Here is an 11,051-nt window from a genome sequence, read left to right as displayed (position 1 = left end):
CTGGGAGAGCTCCGAGGGCTGCGCTCGGCCCCGCCGCGGTGCAGGCCAGGCCCTAGCTTAGCCGGAAGCGCGGCACAGCCCCACGCGGGCACGGACACACACCCGCTGTCAGCGGAGCGGGATCCGGGAGGAGGACCTCCTTCCAGATCAATATTTGCTTTGCACTTTACTGGAGTTTTCGGACACGTGGCTGCGCGTCATCGTCCTAAAAGCCCACACTGATCCCACCGCCTAAAGAGGGTGGAGGACTGGCGTTCCTGGAATGTTATTTTGGGGGTTACTCCACTGCTAAGCCACCATTTCTTCATCTGTATAGTAATACTTTAAAACGGTGATTGTAAAGACCCAGGGAAGAACTACCAAGGAGACCCGATATTGTGATGTGAAACTGCTTTTTAAATTCTAAAAGAGCTGTGTGAATCCCATTAATGACAAACGGTGGCACGAGCCGAAGCCTAAGGTCCTGGTAAAGCAAAGGCCTCAGGAAAAGTTGCGAGGGAAGCCTCAGTATGGCCACTTGGCGCCCCCAAGGTCCCGGACGTCAGCTAAGGAGACTGACTTACACAAGGGCAGCTTGTTTCCTCTGACTGGATTCCCATGCCTCTGCAGCAGGGGCTTTAGGAACGGAAATTAATTGGCAATTGGAACATTCCATTAGTTCCTGCAGGCTTGTTTCTCTTCCAGGGGCTACAGTCTTTTCTCAGTGTTCTTTCCTTTACCAACCAGCCCATTAGGGACGGTGATTTTCAGGTATAGAGTAGAAATAAACTACTGGTCCACTTTCCCAGAACTCTGATTTCTTCCCAGTGCTACAGAGATTTGTAGGTCAGTCCTCGAGAGAGAAGCAAGATGGTCATTTATGTGTACAGAGACCGTATATTTCGAATTTGGGCCGGGGGAGCAATTCCTATTTATAACTGTGTCCCAACAAATGCATTTTGACTTGTCAAATCATGATTCCTGATGTTTGTTTTAGAAATGTGGTCATGATGTCTGTTGATATAATTCATAGATTATAAAAATGACAAACCTCCAAAATATCTAGCTGTTCCTCCTCCCATCTATACTTTTACTATCAGTGGTATTACTATATGATTATTAACAAAACCTACCATGTAGTGAGAACTTATAGATTGCAAAGCCCTTTCACACTTATTTTCTCACTTAAAGCTCATTAATAACCCTGTGAAAGAAAAGTAATGAGCTAGGAACTAGTACGTGGCACTTTCATAAATATCTCAGTGGAAATTCTGCAAGATCAGTTTTATCATCCTTGGTGCAGAAGAGTAAATTATCTCAGAAAAGTTTTAGGACTCCCCCAGAGAGGGGCTGGGATTGGAGTCCAGCTCTGTGCAAATCCAAAGCAAACCTGTTACTACCCCAGGGCCAGATGTTGTCCCCACGAAGGTTACCATCAAAATTCACTCTTATTTCGGTGGTTGTTTATGAAAGATAAGGGGGATTTTGAAACCCAGAAACCTGGCCCTGGGGAGAGGATATAAAGGACATGTCAGTTTCCCAGGCAGAGTTTGTTGGCAATATTCCCAATGCAGCTGAGAAGCCATAGAGGACGTTGGCCACCTGTAAACGTTCAGGATGACAATTCAGAGAGACAGGAGGGCCACAAGGAGCTGAAGAAAGGCCAAAAGAGGAGCACACCCTTGGAGGGTACCTGTCAGAGCAGGGAGGTGGAGGGACGGGTGGGAATACAGAAAGAAGGAGCAGGATTATTGTAAAGGAAGAGAAGCTGAGGAGTAACGCCTGCCTCACTCTTTGCTTACAGCTCCCGGCATATCCACATTTCCTTCCCGTGAGAACTGGAGGTGATGAGGAAAGGAAATGGGACCCTCTCCCCCCAGCCCCAGGCCTCCCAACAGGAGCCACTGAGAACCAGCCAGCGCCCTTCGCTCCACCTTGCCCCAAGTCATCCAGCTGCCAGGCTGTCGTTTTGGTTTAGGTTTATCAGTTGTGGTACTTGCTGCTTGGACGTGTCCTTCAGAGTGCGTTTAGGGGGTACCCAGCTCTCAGCCCATCTTCTAGAACTACTCAACACACACATGCACACTTGCTGACCCAGTAATATGTCTATTACTCTTGTAATTCCTTCAATAAGGACCAGAAAACCATCCACACAGAATGGTAGAAAGCAAAAGTCAGAATCCTGTCCCCTGCCCATATTTACAGGGACTTTCTCTTAAAATAGTTTACAGATGGAATCCCATTTTGAGCCTTGAGTATCCACACAGTCTTCATATAGAGTATAATTTTCTCACTCAAGATTTAACAGGTTTCCTGATCTAGGCACCCTGAGACCAGGATTAGGTCCTTAATGAATATCTGTCGAATGAGCAAATGAACAGAAATTTGGTCAGAGAAAACAGACTGGGAAACACGAAGAGCAGAGCAGAGTGGGCTGTGGGGCAATCTCTGACACCCTGACATCCCCTACATAACTGGAATCTCAGAAGAGGGGGACTGGGTGGTGGAAAGGAAAAAATCCTTGAAGAAATAATGGTCAACATTTTCCCAAATTTCATGAAAACCATAAATTTACCAATCCAAGAAGTTCCATGAACTTCAAACAGAAGCATTACAAAAACCACACCAAAACACATCCTAATCAAAATACTAAAAACCTGTGATAAATAGAAATTCTAAAGTAAGTGCTAAGAAGTGTACCCTCTTTGAGGACTATTCAGCTTTTGCAGCCTGATGTCTGGAGGTTTGGAGCCCAAGATTTGTTGTATTTTTAACAAAGGCTTTTTTATGCCAGGCTTCCTATGGTTTCTTCAGGAATATTTTCACTTCAAGAATTTACAAGGCATCTAATTTGCTTCAATCCAGTTCCATGTGCCAGAGGCCACACCCAGTGTTCTTTGCTAGACAGAATCCTTAATCTGTTTCATTACTGGGCTTCCTTGCTGCTTAGCTTCTCTTTCTCAATTTAGTGGCAGTTGCCTTGAAACCATCTGAAACAACTGGGCAAGATGGAGATGAGATCTTTGCCCGACAGAAGCCCTGATGAGAGGCCTCTGAGCAAGCCTTGTGTCTTGCTATTCATGCTATTGAATCAGTTGGCTCTTCAGTATCTACAAGGTCCCAATTTTCTGGATTCTTTTTTCCCCTCTTCTGTGAGTAAACCAGTACATTCTGGTCTGAGCTCATCTCTTTCTAGTAATATCTAGACACAAAGCAGCAGGCAGCTCTGACCTGGCTCATTCCAGCCACCTTCCCAGGAAGTACTGGCACAACAGGGAGCCTGTTGGCCTCTACAAGTTACCACAGCAACAGTTCTACCAAAGGTTCGCCAGGACAGAGGAGGAGATGCCACCTTTTCATCCAGTGACTTCTCGGTTCTCCTCCTGCTGTGCATCTGCTAAGCCAATACCTTTATTTTAGGTGTTCGTTTTAATCAGCACTCTACTTCTGGGTACCGATTTCTGTATTAGTCAGGGTATGCTAAGCTAGTTTGTTAAACAAATCCAAATGTAATAGCTTGAACACAATAGAAATTATTTACAACTTACCTAAGAAGGCAAAGGCGACAGCATCTAGGTGAGGATGTTCAAGATCTGGCGGGCCAGGGGCAGGGAGGAGGGGCTTCTTACAGTTCCTGAAGGACCCAGGATGCCGCCATCAACACGTGGTTTCCAGGGATGCTCTCAGGGTCACCCTGGCAGTCAACCAGAGAAGAAAAAGAGCAAGAGAGTGTAATGGATCAGGCATGGAAGTGACTTGTATCACTTCTCTTCCCGTAACAGTGGTGGGCACTTAGTCGCACACTGAAGGACAAGTCATAGCTAACTAGGAGAGCAAAGTATGGATTTTGGGGGACAGCTACCCATCTCCACCACAGACAGTCTCTCAGTCAGGGCCCTCCGGAGAAACAGAATAAACCAGATGAATTTACATAGGCACAGAGTGTGAGCAAGCGATTTTAAGGGACTGGCTTATGTGATTGTGGGGGTGGCAAGCCTGAAGTCCTCGGGGCAGCTGGCAGACTGGGAATCCAGGGGAGAGGTGATGTGGCACTCTTGAGTCCAAATGCCACAGAGCAGCAAGCTGGAAACTTGGTTTTTTATGTGGTGGCCTTGAGGAAACTTCCACCTTATTTGGGGAACCTCAGTGTTTGCTTTTAAGGCCTTCAACTGCTTGGAGGAGGCTCCGGGGACATTGTGGAGAACCACCTGCTTTACTCAAAGCCTACCGAGTGCCCGTGTTTATCACATTCAAACACCACCTGCCTGGCAATGCCATAGGGTGGTGTCTGACCCAACAAGGCGCAGCAGAGCCTAGCGAAACTGACACATAAAATAAGCCATCAGGCACCCAGGTATTAACAGTGGTTATGCTGGACTGGAGAATAAAGGGGGGTTGGGGGCAACATAGGGGAGAGAGGCAGAGATTTTTGCTATTTTTATATCTTAATAAATATTTGAGTTGCTTTTTTTTTTTTTAAACCATGTGCATTGTTAAAAAGACACAGGCCCCAGATGGTGTCACTTCTGCTCGGCCAACTCACCAAAATGGGCTTCATACCTCACCTAATTGCACTTCGCCCTCTCCCAGAAATGCAGTCCATCGGGGACTTTCTGGTCAGTACCAATGAGACAATGTCCCATGTGCCCTCTCCATCCCCAAAGGAAGATGAGTCACCCACCTAAGGAGGCCTGTGTCCGGGGCCCCCCTCACACACACATACACAGTACGGGGACATGTATACGTGCTCTTTTAGGACACTAACCCGATGTGTCCACGCAGCACTGCTGGATGCACTGATAAATGTAGCCTCCTTCCCGCTCGGATCCTGATCCCCGGCTGTGGGAAAGTAGTTAAGGTAACTCCAAACAAAGGGGCTCTGGAGCAGTTTATCAGAGCACACAGCTCCCCCCACGGGCCTCAGTAAGGTTGTGAATGAACTCTACCTTTATTAAATAGAACAGTCGTGTTGATTACAGCCAGCACTCTATATTACTTACTTTTTAAAAACTGTCATTTCTCAGAGAGGAGATAAGATGCTATAGACAGATGATGTAAGTCTGAAAAGAAGAGAGGCTTTCTGGAAAATCGGGCATGGTGCACTGGGCCGCTCAGCCCTCAGATGGGAGAGCGATGGGGGCAGCAGCCTCTGCCCAGGGGCGGCAGCGTGAACTCCCAGGTGTTAAGAGATACCTCGACGTAACCGAACTTTCTCTCATGAGGATGCCAGGTTTTTAGTTCGTGCAGCTGGGCATCCGGTGGTAAAGCTGGGGATGAAGCAAAGTCTCAGCGTGCGGCAGGGGCTGCAGAGGAGGAAGCGGAGAGAATGAAGACAACGGGTCAGGGGACAGGGAGGGTAAGGGCTGGGCTGGATGGGGACGCGCAGGAGGAAGGACAGCGGGGAGGCGGCCAGCAGGAGAAGGGGGACTCAACCCACCGTCTCGCTCTCCTGTTTTTACGGCTGGTTGCCAAACTTTTCAAGAAGTAAACAAGCCTTTTTTATTCTTTCTGTTGTATTTTCCCTGGAGGGACATGGAGAGGCTGGAGGAGGGGCGGCCGGAGAGCACAGGGGTGGAGATTTGGAGGGGCGCCTGCCCTGCATTTACGAGGCCTGCGTCTCCTCGCTCGCCGGCGGGGGCCGCCCGTCGGCCGCGCCGCACCCGCTCGGGGCTCCTCCCAGCGCGGGGCGCCCTCTGCCTGCCTGCCTGGCCCGCACAGTGGCGGGGGCTCCAAGGGCACAGCACTTCATCGCCACAGAGCAGGGGGGCGTGACCAGCACCGGGTGGCCCCTGCACAGAAGCAGTGCGCCGAGCGGGCCGAAGAATAAAAAAGCGAGAAAACTAGAAGCAACAAACCATGCAACCAAGAAGGAATTCAGGAATGACGTCCGCTGATCCAAACGTCTGTCTTACTTTTTAAATCTTTACCTACAAGTTACTTTTCCTGGTGCCCCCAAGTTGCGGCTGGATATTTATTTGGTCACTATAGAAATATCCTTGCACCAGGGGGCAGCAACTAGCAAGAGACAGGCCAGAGAGGCTGCCGCCTCCCCGCAGGGCCTGATCCACCTCGAATGGCCTCTCTAAATCACTGTCCATGCCCTCCACACTGTAGCCCACCCAGAAGCCATCTGCCGCCCTCCCAGACGGGCAGACCATTCTGCTCCAGTGTCTTAACACCCCCCACACGGGTACACCGAACCGTCCAGGGCTCTTTTATGCACCTGGCATTGAGGGTTTGGGGATGGGCATGAGGCCCAGAGCTGGCCAAGGAGCACTGGAAGGCTGGGCATCTTCTGGGAAAAGATTTCCTAGTTCTTAAAAAACAAGCCCCAATAAAACAGGGACGTTCATTCTTTTCCCCAGCCAGATTTGCCTAAGCTAGGAAGACATTTCTCAGAAAGTTAGGGAGAATGAAAAGAGGGTCTTCTTTTCTCAGCGGGTGGGGTGGGGGACGCAGGGAAATAGGAGGCCTCCTCGAGTGTGATAAGCTGCTGTGAGGTGCCATACGGTCCCGAACCAAGTCTGAGAGGGGCCTCTTCTCCGCCTTCCTCCTCCATTTCCCGTCCTTGCCCAAGGTAGGAGGTGGGTGGGGGCAGGGTGCTGCGAGGCTCCCTGCAGCCCCGGTGCTGATTCAGAGGGTGGGCCAGGCCCCCCGGCTTTTCTCGGCCCTCCCCTCTCCAGTCTCTTCTGAGGTGCTCTGTGCAGAGAGCCCGCTGTGGAGTCCCCGTAGCCCAGGGGCCCAGACACCCCACATAAGCCCAGTAACTTGCTTAAGTGACTTCCACCTTTAAATAAATCTGAGTTCCTGTCGTCTAGAAATACCAGTCCCTTTCTGCCCTACCTACATCTCCCTTTAGGTACAGACCCATATCCCTCCTTCCTCCAAAGGCAGGCTGTTAGGAAAAGAGTATACCCACTGTCTCCACTGTCATCTTCACTCCTTCAACCCAAATTCCCTCCCCTGCCGCTGTCATCTCTCTACCATGCTGCTGAAACTGCCCTGGGCAGGGGCATCAATAAGCCCCACACTACCACATCCAGCAGAGGCTTTACTGACTCCATCATTTTGACATTTGGGGGCACTTATTTGTTTAACAAATATCTAGTAAGCCTCTACTATTGTTCTAGGTACCAAAGATACATTCAAGAATAAAACAGCCATAAATCCTGTGTTCATGAAGCATACAGTCTAGTGAATAAAGTAAATTACAAGGAAATTATATGGTACATCAGGTGTTATGAAGAAAAGTAAAACAACAAAAAGGAGAGCATGCTAGAATGATCTGAATAAAGGTGCCAGATGACCTCTGGGCCAAGACCTGAAGGACATGAGGGAGAGATCCATGCAGAAATCTACAGGGGAGACTTGCTCAGGCAGAGGGGAAAGTACGTGCAAAGGCCCTGAGGTGGAATGTACTGGGTGTACTGAGCCTGGGAGTCCCTGTGTCAGGATCAGAGTGAAACGACATACAATAGTAGGGAATGCTGTCAGAGATGAGGAGGCGTGAGGGGAGGAAGAAGAGTAGGGAATGGACACATCTTATAGGGTCTTGTGAAATCTTTGAAAAAACTTAGAATTTTACTCTGAGTTGGAAAGTACTGAATTGGGTCCCCCTGAAAAAACACACGTTGGATCCCTAACTCCTAACACCTCAATGTGACCTTATTTCAAGAGGGTCTTTACAGAGATAATCTAGTTAAACTGAGGTCATCAGGGTACGCCATCATCAATACCACTGTGTCCTTACAAAGGAAAAATTTGGACACCAAAGCGGACAGGCACACAGGGAAACCCCAAGTGAACGCGTCATATGGTACATGCCAAGAAACTGCCGGAAGCCAGGAGAAAGTCACACACCAGAGCCTCCCCTAGGAGGGAGGGAGGCACAGCCCTGCTGACCCTGACCTCAGATTTCTGACCTCCTGAACTGTATGTTTCTGTTGTTTGAGCCACACAGTTCGTACTTCATTCCGGCACCTCCAGCAAACTAGGGGAGGGCGCCAGTGGGGTTTTGAGCAGAAGTGACATGACTGGGCTTAACCTCCATCATTGCAGAGCCAAATGCCGCAGTCAGGACGCTGATGCAGTGACTGGGTGAGAGGCAGCGGCAGAGCATGGCGGCAGTCTAGGAAAGGTGATAAAGTAAAGCGACGGATGCGCTGGGTGTGGGGAGCATGTGATAAGGACCAGGGGTGCCCGTGTCCTGAAGCATCTTTGGCTCACAGGGTCTCCTTTCCTCCTGGGTTTTCTCATTCATGTAGGCATCTTGCCTCTCTTTCCTTTATGTGACAATGGTCCCCAGGATTTGGTCTTCTTCCTTCACAGAGGTTCTCCTCATAGTTCAGAACAAAACCTATGACATCAAGTCTCACTTGCATTCTGATGACCCCCGAATACCAAGTCCATCTTTGGCTTCTCTTCTGAGCTCCAGAAGCAATTATCCAGACACCATTAGCCATTCCCTCCTAGCTCTCCCACAAGCTCCTCACATTCACTGTCTAAAATGGGATGTGCTTTGTCCCCAGAACATGCTCCTCCTCCTCCTTTATGCCCTTCAGTGTACCTGGAAGTTCAAAGGTGACTTCAGCTTTCGGCACAGGTCAAAACCTCCCACCCCCAACCCAGTTCTGCTTCCGGGTAGCTACTGGATTCACTCTCTGGTTCTCTGCACTTATCAGGAAAGATGGTGAGTGGTTCAAGCCCATATGCTTATGGCTCCTAATCCAAAGGATGCAAGGCCCTCTCTTTCCAAGCATCAAAGCAGTTCCTGACTGGTTTTGTTTGGCCCCCAGGCCCAACCCAGAGTCCAGTCACCGGGGCCCGGATGAGAGAATGCTCCAATCAGCCAGCCTCACTTGGACATGCAGCTCTCAGGAAGCAGGGACAATGTGAGTGACACGACATACCACTGATGTACCACCAGGAGTGAGGGAGGTATGGTTCCCATGGGAAACCGTTCCCGGAAAGAAGGAATGTTGGGCTGCACCAGCAGAGATGCCTCAGTCTGTGTCACAGTCTCTCACAGGGATCACTTAGGTCACCTAAGTTTTGTAATTGTACGGTTTGTCTGACACCTTGACATCTACTTCCCCACCAGACCAGAACTTGGAACTCCATGAAAGTGTAATCACGTGTTTTTTGGAGACCACATTACCCCCAGGTACACAGTAGGCGCTTAGCATTTATTTGATAAGTGGGTGGCCTCCTAACCTGTCCGAAGGCTTTTCTTTTCTCATCTATATTCGCCCTGTCACCAGTGATCTTAAAATGTAAATCTGACCATGCCACTTCTCTGCGTGGAATCAATGGCTTCCTGGAGATTTCAAACTAACCCCCTAGCTTATCATGAAGAGGCCTCATCACCTGCCAGTTCTCCATGGGTCCCAAAATGCTCCAGTCATTCTAAACTACCTGTTTCTTGCCTCCTTACTTTTTTGAACATTATTCTGTCTTCAGTGCTTTTCTTTCAACTGTGTCTCAGCCAACCCCAGTTAGCCCTTTATAATTCAGCCGCCACCTTTTGCAGAAACCCTTTTTGGATCTGTTGGGTATCTTCCTCTATGCTCCATAAACATACTGTGTCCGTCTCTACTTACCATACGTTGATTTGCTCAGATGCTGAGCCATCAATACTCTCGGCTCCTTCAAGACAAGGGTTTCTCCCCAGAAGAACAAATGGTTTCTCTCTGCAATCGCCTCTATTGCAGTGCACACCATAACCATTCTTGCTGCTCATCCTTCTTCTGGAGGATACGTATTATCAATCCCTGCACCTCACCTGGTGCTGAGTTGCTCTGACATGTCTAAGAATCAGGATGGGGAGGTGATACTGATGTTAGAACCTCTAAGGTTTGAGTCCTATCAAAGTTACAGAGATTATGACCTTCATGTCTGAAGTTATATAATTTTTTGAGCAGACATAATAGTATTTCATATTATTTTGGTATCTTCTGGGTGTTTTGATCTTCATTGTGCATCAATAAATCCTATCTACTGAGATAAGCAGGAAATAGGTTTACTATTTATTTTTTATTGGAAGAGATTTCTAATTAAATTACCCAGTGGACTTTGGGCACAACCAGGACTGGAAGGAAATTAGATCTGTGCATGTGTAAGTCTAGCACTTCATCAGCAAGATTTTACTAGATACAGCTAAAGCTTTCAGACAAATGAACTTAAGAAAAATAATCTAGTTACAACCTAGTGACTGTAACTGTTGAGTAAAAGGGAAAAAAGAAAAACAATTTTTTAAGTGATTGCTTAGTATATGTAGAAACAAAACAACTGAACATTTTACTGTTCAACTGTTTTTTTGGAATGTCTCCTTACCAAGTATCTTTATATACAGTATTCTCACTTATAACAATTTTATGACTATGCAGATCACTGCAGGAACTATCACCCTCCTTTGCTAGATAAGGAAACTGATGCTCCGAGTAGACTAGATGTCAGATTTTTGAGCATAGAATCCTACTCACCTCACCTTTGGGTCCACACGCCCCAGGCATCGGGTCTTGCACAAAGCAGTGCTCTGTATGGGGTTGGTGGGAGGGTGAATGAATGTTTGCAGTTTTATTCTGGTACTAATGTCAGGTTCTCGGTGCTTTCTGGTCTTCCAAAAAGTATCATTCCAGCACATCTAAGAAGTCACACTCCTGGCTAATGCCTTCCTAGCCAACTGGTGGTCCTCCAGTTTTAAAACTGAATTACCCATCGATTAACATACTATAATAAAAATTCTAGATCTAAGCTAAATTTGAGCTTATTTTTTAATTCTTATTTTCTAACATCAAGGTCTAATTTGAGCAGTATTTTCTATTGACCCAAATTTGACTTCAGCTAGATTTTCTAATTCAAGTTCCAAAGAGTATCTGTCTAGATAGCCCCCATCCCCCTCCAACCTACCTGGCACTACCCATTAGGGGGCAGCAAAATTAGTGGGTTGTGACCTCTTTTTTGAAAAACGAAGTGTAATATCAGAGTGCAGATAGTCAGGAGGGTGAGTGCCCTCAGACTCCACCTGAGCCAGCCGGCAGCGTTTTAGTAATAAGCCTTCTAGGTGATTCTGA

At 47.9% G+C, this 11,051-nt stretch overlaps 1 long non-coding RNA gene across 1 annotated transcript; it reads right to left on the bottom strand.

Moving 5' to 3' along the window:
* Positions 1-22: 22 nt before the first annotated feature.
* Positions 23-5,286, bottom strand: LOC118930863 (uncharacterized). The gene is made up of 4 exons (XR_005032195.2): positions 5,173-5,286; positions 4,980-5,039; positions 3,528-3,673; positions 23-2,337 (listed from the first exon to the last, which is right to left on the bottom strand). It is a non-coding gene; the product is annotated as an uncharacterized LOC118930863 (long non-coding RNA).
* Positions 5,287-11,051: the final 5,765 nt, after the last annotated feature.

The sequence above is a fragment of the Manis pentadactyla genome, chromosome 19 (genome assembly GCF_030020395.1).
Source record: "Manis pentadactyla isolate mManPen7 chromosome 19, mManPen7.hap1, whole genome shotgun sequence".
NCBI classification, from domain to species: domain Eukaryota; kingdom Metazoa; phylum Chordata; class Mammalia; order Pholidota; family Manidae; genus Manis; species Manis pentadactyla.
The sequence above is the reverse complement of the archived record's forward strand: the minus strand, read 5'-3'. Positions and strand labels throughout refer to the sequence as shown.